Below are 8,649 nucleotides of genomic sequence, written 5' to 3'. Positions count from 1 at the left end.
AAAATGATTTATTTGACTATGTTAAAAAATGGTCTATACGTTTACATTTAAAAATCTACAAAGCAAAAAGGTAAGACAACAGATAAATGAAACAATGTTTAAAAGTTTTTGTATGTTTATTGTATCACAAAGAAACAGACTTTTCACTGAGGGGTGTTTTGAATGTAATTAAGTTTGTTGGGCTTAATTTATTCTGAGCCTTTGACCACATTGGCCAACCAACTTGTTTCTGGGTGGGAGATATGGATCTTGTAGAGGTAAGCCTTTGCAACTACATCAAATAATTCTAACAAGGTTTCTACTGAATACCAAAAATTATACTTCATCAGGGTGGCAAATAAATTACAAGGATGCAGGCTAGCACTGCTCAAGGGCACTCATGGCTTGAAAGACTCACAAATGTAGGTTTAAATTCCGATCCTGCACTTGCTGGCTGGCAGGTTATTTACCTTTCTGACCCATAGTTTTTAATCTGTGAAATGGACATAAATACCTAGCACACAAAGGTTTATATGATGATTAAATAAGATAAGGTATATTAGGCCCTTGAGAGAGTACGTGGCAAACAAAACATTTCTAAATACACGGTCGCTACTAAAATGCAATATTTCTTTGTGGCAGTCAATTAAGGAACAAACTATAAAAAAGGAGCATATATAATGAAGCTTAGGAGTATGGCTTCCACAGGACAACACTAAGGTAAAGTCTTCAGTACCAAATCAATTTCGTCTCAGTAAAAGTATAAAAGCAATGGGAAATTTTTACAAGAAAAGGAAGAAATAGAATTTATCAAATATACTAGTGCATTCAGTGAACATGTTCAGTTTCTAGAAAAAGTGAAATTGTTGTTATTCTAGAATAGAAATGAAGGCCTCTGAATTTTATGATTTTAGGTTTTGGACAGACACAGCAAGCTAAGTCAGAGGTATGAGTTTTTGCTTTATTCCTTAGGGATTCTCCATCAAGAGAACATTTTCCAAGAAGGTTAGCATCTAATTGAAAGGAATTTAGGTGTGACACTGATAGACTTCATAGCAGGAGATGAAAGCTGTGAAGGGAAGCATTCAGCTAGAGAAGGAGACAGAGACTGCAGCCCACATCTGACCGGCCACCTGTTTCTGTAGGACTGGCAAGCTAAGAGGAGGGAGAAAGCTTTTACATTTTTAAATGGCTGAAAAAATATTTTTTCATGACATATTAAAATTATATGAAATCAAATTTCAGTGTGCATAAATAAAATTTTAGTGGAACGTAGCTACACTCATTAGTTTAAGTATTGGCTATGGCTGCTTTCCCGCTACAATGGCAGAGTTGAGTAGTTGTGATAGAGACCTTCTGCGTGGCCCACAAAACCAAAAATATCTACTATCTGACCCTTTGCAGAAAAAGTTTGCTGACCACCGAACTTGACATAAGCTGACCCGGAAAGCAATGTAGATGGATATTTTAATGATTTTGAAGTGGAGAAGGTCTTTCTAAGCACACAATCAAATACAATGCAGTTGTTAACATGATGTAGACCCATATGTTTATTAACATAAAAAGATGTTACTATATTTTTAAATGAAAAAGGGGCAGATTATAAACAGAGTACATAATATGACCACATTTTAAAAAATATAGAAATAGATCAACCAATTGATTGATGGATTGGAGACTGGAAAAGGTTGATAGTCTACAGATTTTGCCACCTGTAGGTATGAACACGGAACCACCAGACTGTTGCCATTTGTAAATAACTGATATGGTTATTTATCAGCGTATGTCCCTGAAAACCAGTCCAGGATATAGACATATCTGCATAAACATTATTTGGAAGAATATACAACACATGTTAACATTTATTTGGTAACACTGTGGGTAATTTTCATGTCTTTTTTTATTTACTCACACTTTTCTATATTTTTATATTTCTTAAACTAACAACATTATTACTCTTATAATCAGGAAAAAATACTGTATGTTTATTTGGAAAGAGAAATAAAGCAAAGGAGAAGAAATCAACCAGCTAATCAACTAAATAGCACCATTTCCATAAATTGTAAAAGAGAAATGATGTTTGTTTCCTAAAATAATAAGAAATGCTTTGATTCTTAATTTTTATTATATAATTTTCCGACTAAAATACGTGCTTATCAAAGAAAATTTGGAAAATATAGTAAAACATAAAAAAACTTCCTAAAGATTAAGATATTGGTATATTTATTTTTTACACAAAATTGGACACATTGTCCATTGTTTGTAGTTTGTCTTTATTTCTTAATATTTAGATAAGGTGATATGCTATTATATTACCAATGTTCTTTGAAAGCGTTATTAATGGGTAATAATAGTTAATAATAATTAACTAATAATTAATAGTGAGCATCTACCATAATTTATTCCTACATTCTTGGAAATACAGGGTTTTTTAAAAAAATTCTTCTCTCCTATAAATAACAGTTTGAAAAAGAAACTTGTCTAAAAATCATCTCTGCTGTGGCTTAGTTTTCTGGGAGTGCATTTTGGGGGCATGAACGTTTTTAAAACGACTCTTGAAACATATTACTTAGTTGCTTTCCAGAAAGCCTCTTCCAATAGTCCCAATCATCTCAACTTACTTCATACCTGCCAATTTAAGGTATTATAATTTTTAAAAATAAATCATCCATTTTCTAGAATGTTTTAATTTCTATTTGAAAACTAGTTACACTGACTTATTTTTGTATGTTTGTTTGCCATATAAATGACATTTTGATGGCAAATGCCATTATCATAGAACTATACTGAAGACAGTTATCTAATAAATTATGGGCCAGAAATTTTATTGAAAGTTTTAAAAAAAGGTTTTTTTTAACAATAGGTTTTTAAAGAAGAACTTTATCTATGACTCTTTTTCTGCATAATTTTTTTTCCCAAAAAAGTGGCGGCGTTCTATTTGTCTACAAGATGAAAGTATTCTGATCTTACAGTATTTTAATTTCAGTTGGTAAAGTGGTATAGAGTTTTTAGTATTCATATTAAGCCTAGATCATAACCGTTCTTCTATTAAATCATTAAGGATAAAAAGAACTATATTCAGTTTATAGCTCATGGTATTTGCCATTGATCCATATGTTTGTAAATTAACATTCAAAAGGATTTTTTTATTTCTGTGGAATATTGTTCATGCAGTTAGTATGTGGTAGCATCAGGTAACTGCAGTGGCATGTTTGTTTACTTTTTTAAAAAAGTTTAACTTATAATGTTTAGGCTTAGATGCTTTCATACACAGTGAGTTAGAAATATCGAGGGGAAAAAGTTTTGCAAAGAAACACACATAACTAACCTTTCTCACCAAACCTTAACTGCTACCAATCACCATTGAATATAACCCTGGTATCATTTCCAGTCTTAATTATAATGTTTTTTTATAATGCTTTCTACATTACAGAAAAGCATTATAATGCTTTCTACATTATAGAAAAGCATGACAATGCTTTCTACATTTCTGTACATCTTATCTTAGTATCACACAGTTCTTAGGTCAGTTTTTCTATCTCTACTTCATGTGGGCTACTAATACTAACTAAAACTCTTTCATGGAATTGAATCAACGGCTTTGGTTGTCTTTTTTTTTTTTTTTTAGCAAGCCCTGATCACCTAGGAATAGGACAACTTACAACTGGCTATTCTCTCATCTGACAAAAGTAAAAACCAGGAGAAAAAAGGCATGTGGAGCTCACCGTACACTGCAACCGTAGAATAACTTCCTAGTTAGTAGCACTACCCAAGTGTCACTGAACCCACTCACTGTGATTCACTCGCCAGCAATTTCTAGTTTTACAAATAATTGGAAAGAGAATGTATCAGAAATAGCTTTTAGGGAGAAATTTTTATTTATGTAGAGAACATTTTAAGACATATTCAAATATTTTTATGAACAAGGATTTAATGGGTTCCACGATAATCATCACATGAAGACCATTCCAATACACTAATGTGTAATAATTTCACAGAAGGGATGTCTATCCATTTAAGGAAATCTAGATTTCAATAACGGTTAACAACAAAAAATGACAAGTTTTTTGTGCATTGAAAATTATAAATTACTTGCTACTAACTCTCCATATATATATACTGTATTGAAAAAATTGATTGGAACTGACAGGTAATTTCATAGCAAGTTCCTAAATATAGTCTTGGACCACTTCGATGTGTCTTGAGCAGGAAGTACTATGAGTCATTTTAAAAACGTAAAAGGAAAAAGTTTAATTGCACATAGCTTCCCCTGGTAAGATAGGGCACAGCACAGCAACTACTGGTTACCTCCTGGCGAGAACAACTGAAAAATCAGCTGGGGGTTGGGCACGTGTGTTTCTCTTTTAAATGTTTGGGCATCCACCCAGCCCTGTAGCTACGACATTCCTGGGCAGGGTATGCTGGTAGTGGAAATATTGATGGGTATCCAAACGACTGAATTCTCCACTCTACAATACGGAAACTGGCGGACTTTGCCTCAAACATAAGTCCTCCACCCTCTTCCTCACCACCTCCACCCCACATCTAACATATTAGGTTAAGAATATAAATTACTTTAGGTCTTTCTTCCAGCAGGCACTCAAAGAGAAGCTTAAAAAACCTTAACTATCCTGATTTTGAGTGTTGTATATAGTGTTTATAGTTATCAACTTATAAATTTATACAAATTACAAGCATATAAATAGAAAAACAAATAGCCTCTATTAGAAGTTGGCAAGAATGAGGATGGTACAGTTAGGGATTTTTGTTTATCAAAATTAGCTTCACTGTGAAAAATTACATCTAGGATCAAAGATAATTTGGTGTTTTTCTACTACCAATATCCAAACCAGCAATTGGCAACACTTTTAGACTTAGGGGCGAGTTCCTGATCAGAAGTGTGAGGTCACAGATATCTCATCTCATCTTAAAGTAGGGTAAGAAGATGGGTCTCGTCTTGAATGCCAACACCAGTGGATTAGGAGTGACTGCCCATAGCACCTTATGGAGAAGGATTCTAAGGCTGTGTTGGTGATCAGTGAGAAACACTGTTTTCAGCCATTAGCTCTGTCTGCCTTAAGCGTGGGAGCACAGGGTGGTGGCACACTTACCTTGTATTTACCATTCCTGACTTAAGACATTAATTGGCGCACGCAGATTTGAATCAGAGTCTGTCGCTTAGTAGCTGTGATCACTTGGGCAAGTTATTTGATCTCCTTAAGTCTCAGTGTCCTCATTTGTAAATAGGAATAATAAAAATGCTTAATCTTACAGGGTTGTTTTAAGGATTAATAGATTAATGTTAGAAAATACTTAGGGTCTGGCACATGATAAGCACTCTATAAACTAAAGCTACTATTGTTATTATTAATATTATCATCCATGAATGTTTTGAAATCAAGTCCGTGGTTTAAACATTTTTTTTTAAAGTACTGGGCCCTGAAAGCATAAACAAGTAGATAAAAGTGAAGCTGTTGTAGAGCTCTGGCTGAAGGCCCAAGGGCCCTACCTACTCTGCATCAGCTAACTCCACTCAGAGGCATCTTCAAAGAACTCCTAGGATCCCAGAGCATAGTTTGAAAATCCCTGAAGAAGGTTATTTAGAAGTGAAAACAATGCTCCTCTTTTGAGGTTTGCTCTGCATTTGTTAGCCAGTTAGGCTTAAATAAGAAAGGTCATAGTCAGGGCAAAATGGCCAAATTTAAGGCAGAGAGGAATTCACTAGAAAGAAACTGTTCCTGGTGGTGAGGTATTAAGAATCAGGCAGTAAATTTACATGGTTACCATTAGAATAAGAAATATTTAATTGAGATTATTTTCGGCATATAGAATAGGATTAAAATTCACTTTCAGTGATTTCAAGGATGAACTGGATCCTCGGTTTCATATTTATATCGTAAAACATGGTTAGATTTAGTTAAAAGAATTTAGCTACAAAAGAGTAACTTCCAAGAGTCAGCCAAAGATCAGATGAAGGTAGCAAAGGGGCTAAAGTAGGAACTCAAAAGAGTGAGTGGAGAATGTATGGAATACCTGTCAAGCACCAATGCAAACAGGGGAAAGAAATGTGCAAACAAAATGCTCACTTTAAAAACTCACGTTGTAAATAAGTTAATTAGATTTATAAAAAATGAATACTGTGACTAGCAATTATCCTATAAAGTATACTTTCTCTTCAAGGATGTATTTTAAAATAGAAATGTCTTGGTGTGTTTGAATAGCTTATGCTAATTAGTCACTGTGGAATACAACAGCATATATGGTAATTTAGATCACTGTTTACTAAAGAAAGAACAAAGGGTCTCTAATAGAGCTAAAGAAATAGACATGATCTAAATGATAATAATTATCTAATATACCAAATGGACTGGATACATTACAGGAAAACATTCTTTAATTATTTACCAAATTTACTTGCTCAAACAAGTGAAGTTCATATGAAATTCTATAGTTTATTCTGAAACCTTTCTATATCACATCTACAGATCATGAAGACTTTTGCTTGAGGAATACTCTTTTCAATATATTTTGCCTCATAAGACTTATGTAAGTCCCTTCTCTAATGACCATAAATGAGAAAGCCACATAAATGTGTTATAACTTTACTTTTTAGAAACTTTGGAAAGCTTTCAACTCTGAAACTCAAATATAAAAGGCCTCAAATATGTGCCACACTCTAACTATTAATCCCACAATGAAAATACTTTGAACATACTTAAATTATTATGATGGGACTCAATTACATAGTACAGTTTCAATTGCTTACAATTTTTCTTTAATGGCATGATTAAGTTTTGCTTTCTGTGTGTACATATGGCTAAAAAATAAATTGACAGTCTTTCTTAGAATATACAAAATGTCAGATTTTGCCTTTGCAGTTGCCTCATTAATCATCTCCAATGACAAATTATGTTAATAAAGGTGGGAATATAAGAAAAAAGATTCTATTAAAATGCAGGACGTTAATAACAGGATGATATATTGAAAACATTCTCAAATCTGATTTTTCAAGTCACTTCATTTCCATTATATATGCAGAAAATGGACTTTTACAGTGGCAAACCAGCTAATGCAAATTTATTCATTTTTTGCTTGCAAATAATATTACATCTGCATCATTTAAGCTTAGTTTCCCAAAAAATAGCCATTCTGAGGTCTAGCAGGTTAGAGTCACAATGATACTATAAAGAAATTGCTCACATTAAATATAAAAGTTATAACAAACTGGCACGATGTCAGTGAGTTATAAATGCTTAAAGAGTAAAAACATCCCCCTTTTTCCCTCTCATATTCGTAAATGGCTAAAATTGCAGTGAAATTCATCACCTACACAGGCAAAATGTCCTCGGATTCTCAGCTCACGTTCTTGGATTTTGTGCTGAAACAAAGATGAAGGATATGGTGGTAACTTTCAAACAGCATGCAGTAAACCTCACAAAAATGCATTTTGGGGTAACTATTTTTATGGAATTTCCTGACTCATAATTTTAGAGTTCAAACATTGAGAAGAAATATTATGCCAATGAATACTCAATAATGTTTAGGACTTAAACTGGCTACCTAATGAAGACAATATTCTCATTCTTCCATCTTGGTGACATAAACGCACCAGGACTGTACTCATAATCTTTTTCAAACTAACTATAAAAATAACAAAGTAGTCATAATTATAAACCTATCCTGCTGCTTAAGGAGAGGGATGGCTTGGGGCTGATAAAGGGAGTTCAATCATTAAATTTATACATGTTAAAACTGTACTGCATTAAGAAATCAATCAATTATGAAACTCTTGAAAGCCTAGGATTAAGCAACGTTTAAATTTTTATATCAAGCTGCAAACTTAATCTTATCTTGGAGAAGCAAGTTTAATCTTATGTTAAGTGTTATATACCAGTGCCAACAAATTAATATTCTACTTTACAAGAAATATTTCTGGGTGCTTTTCTTTAAAATCTTGTTTTGAGCACTGGTTATTCATATTAAATATTTGATTCTTAGCTTTAAAATGAAGAGAGAAACATTAAACTGGAAAAGAGTGAACACTATGGATTTCTGACATTATATTAATACTTACAGGAATGAAAACAGTTTTCTAGCAATGGAAAAAATTTAAGGCCCTAAGTACTCCTCAAATATAGTGTACACCCCTTTCAAGTTCCCACAGTTGCATAGACCATTATGTGAAAGGATGTGAATCCATGTGGCGTTGGGAGGTGGAATAAGGAGACTTCAACTCAACTCAGTCTAGAGAAGAACTAATAAGATGGATCTCAACCTAATATGGCTGCTACGTGAGCTGGAAATGAACTGATGAACTGATGGGATGAGTTCAAGCAGAGGCTGGATAAACAGGTGTGGTTTTTCTCAGGTTCCTTCAATTCGAAGATTTTATTAGTCTGTATAGTTAACAGAGATACATACATGTTGATATGACATGATAAAGTCTACTAGACATCACCTCATCAAATAGTGTTTACATGGCTGGCATGCATTAAATAGCTTCAGAAAAATCAAGGTTATAATTTTTCTAAAGGTGACTTTGCTATGCTCATGATGAGACTTCATACACCAAAAACGTACATCTAAAGACCCCCGAGGTCATCCACGAGAAATTAAAGAACAGTGACCCAAATTAGGATGTGATTGAAAATCCTCTGTGCATCAAACAAC

The sequence above is a fragment of the Delphinus delphis genome, chromosome 17 (genome assembly GCF_949987515.2).
Source record: "Delphinus delphis chromosome 17, mDelDel1.2, whole genome shotgun sequence".
NCBI lineage: Eukaryota > Metazoa > Chordata > Mammalia > Artiodactyla > Delphinidae > Delphinus > Delphinus delphis.
This window is presented reverse-complemented; position numbering follows the sequence as displayed.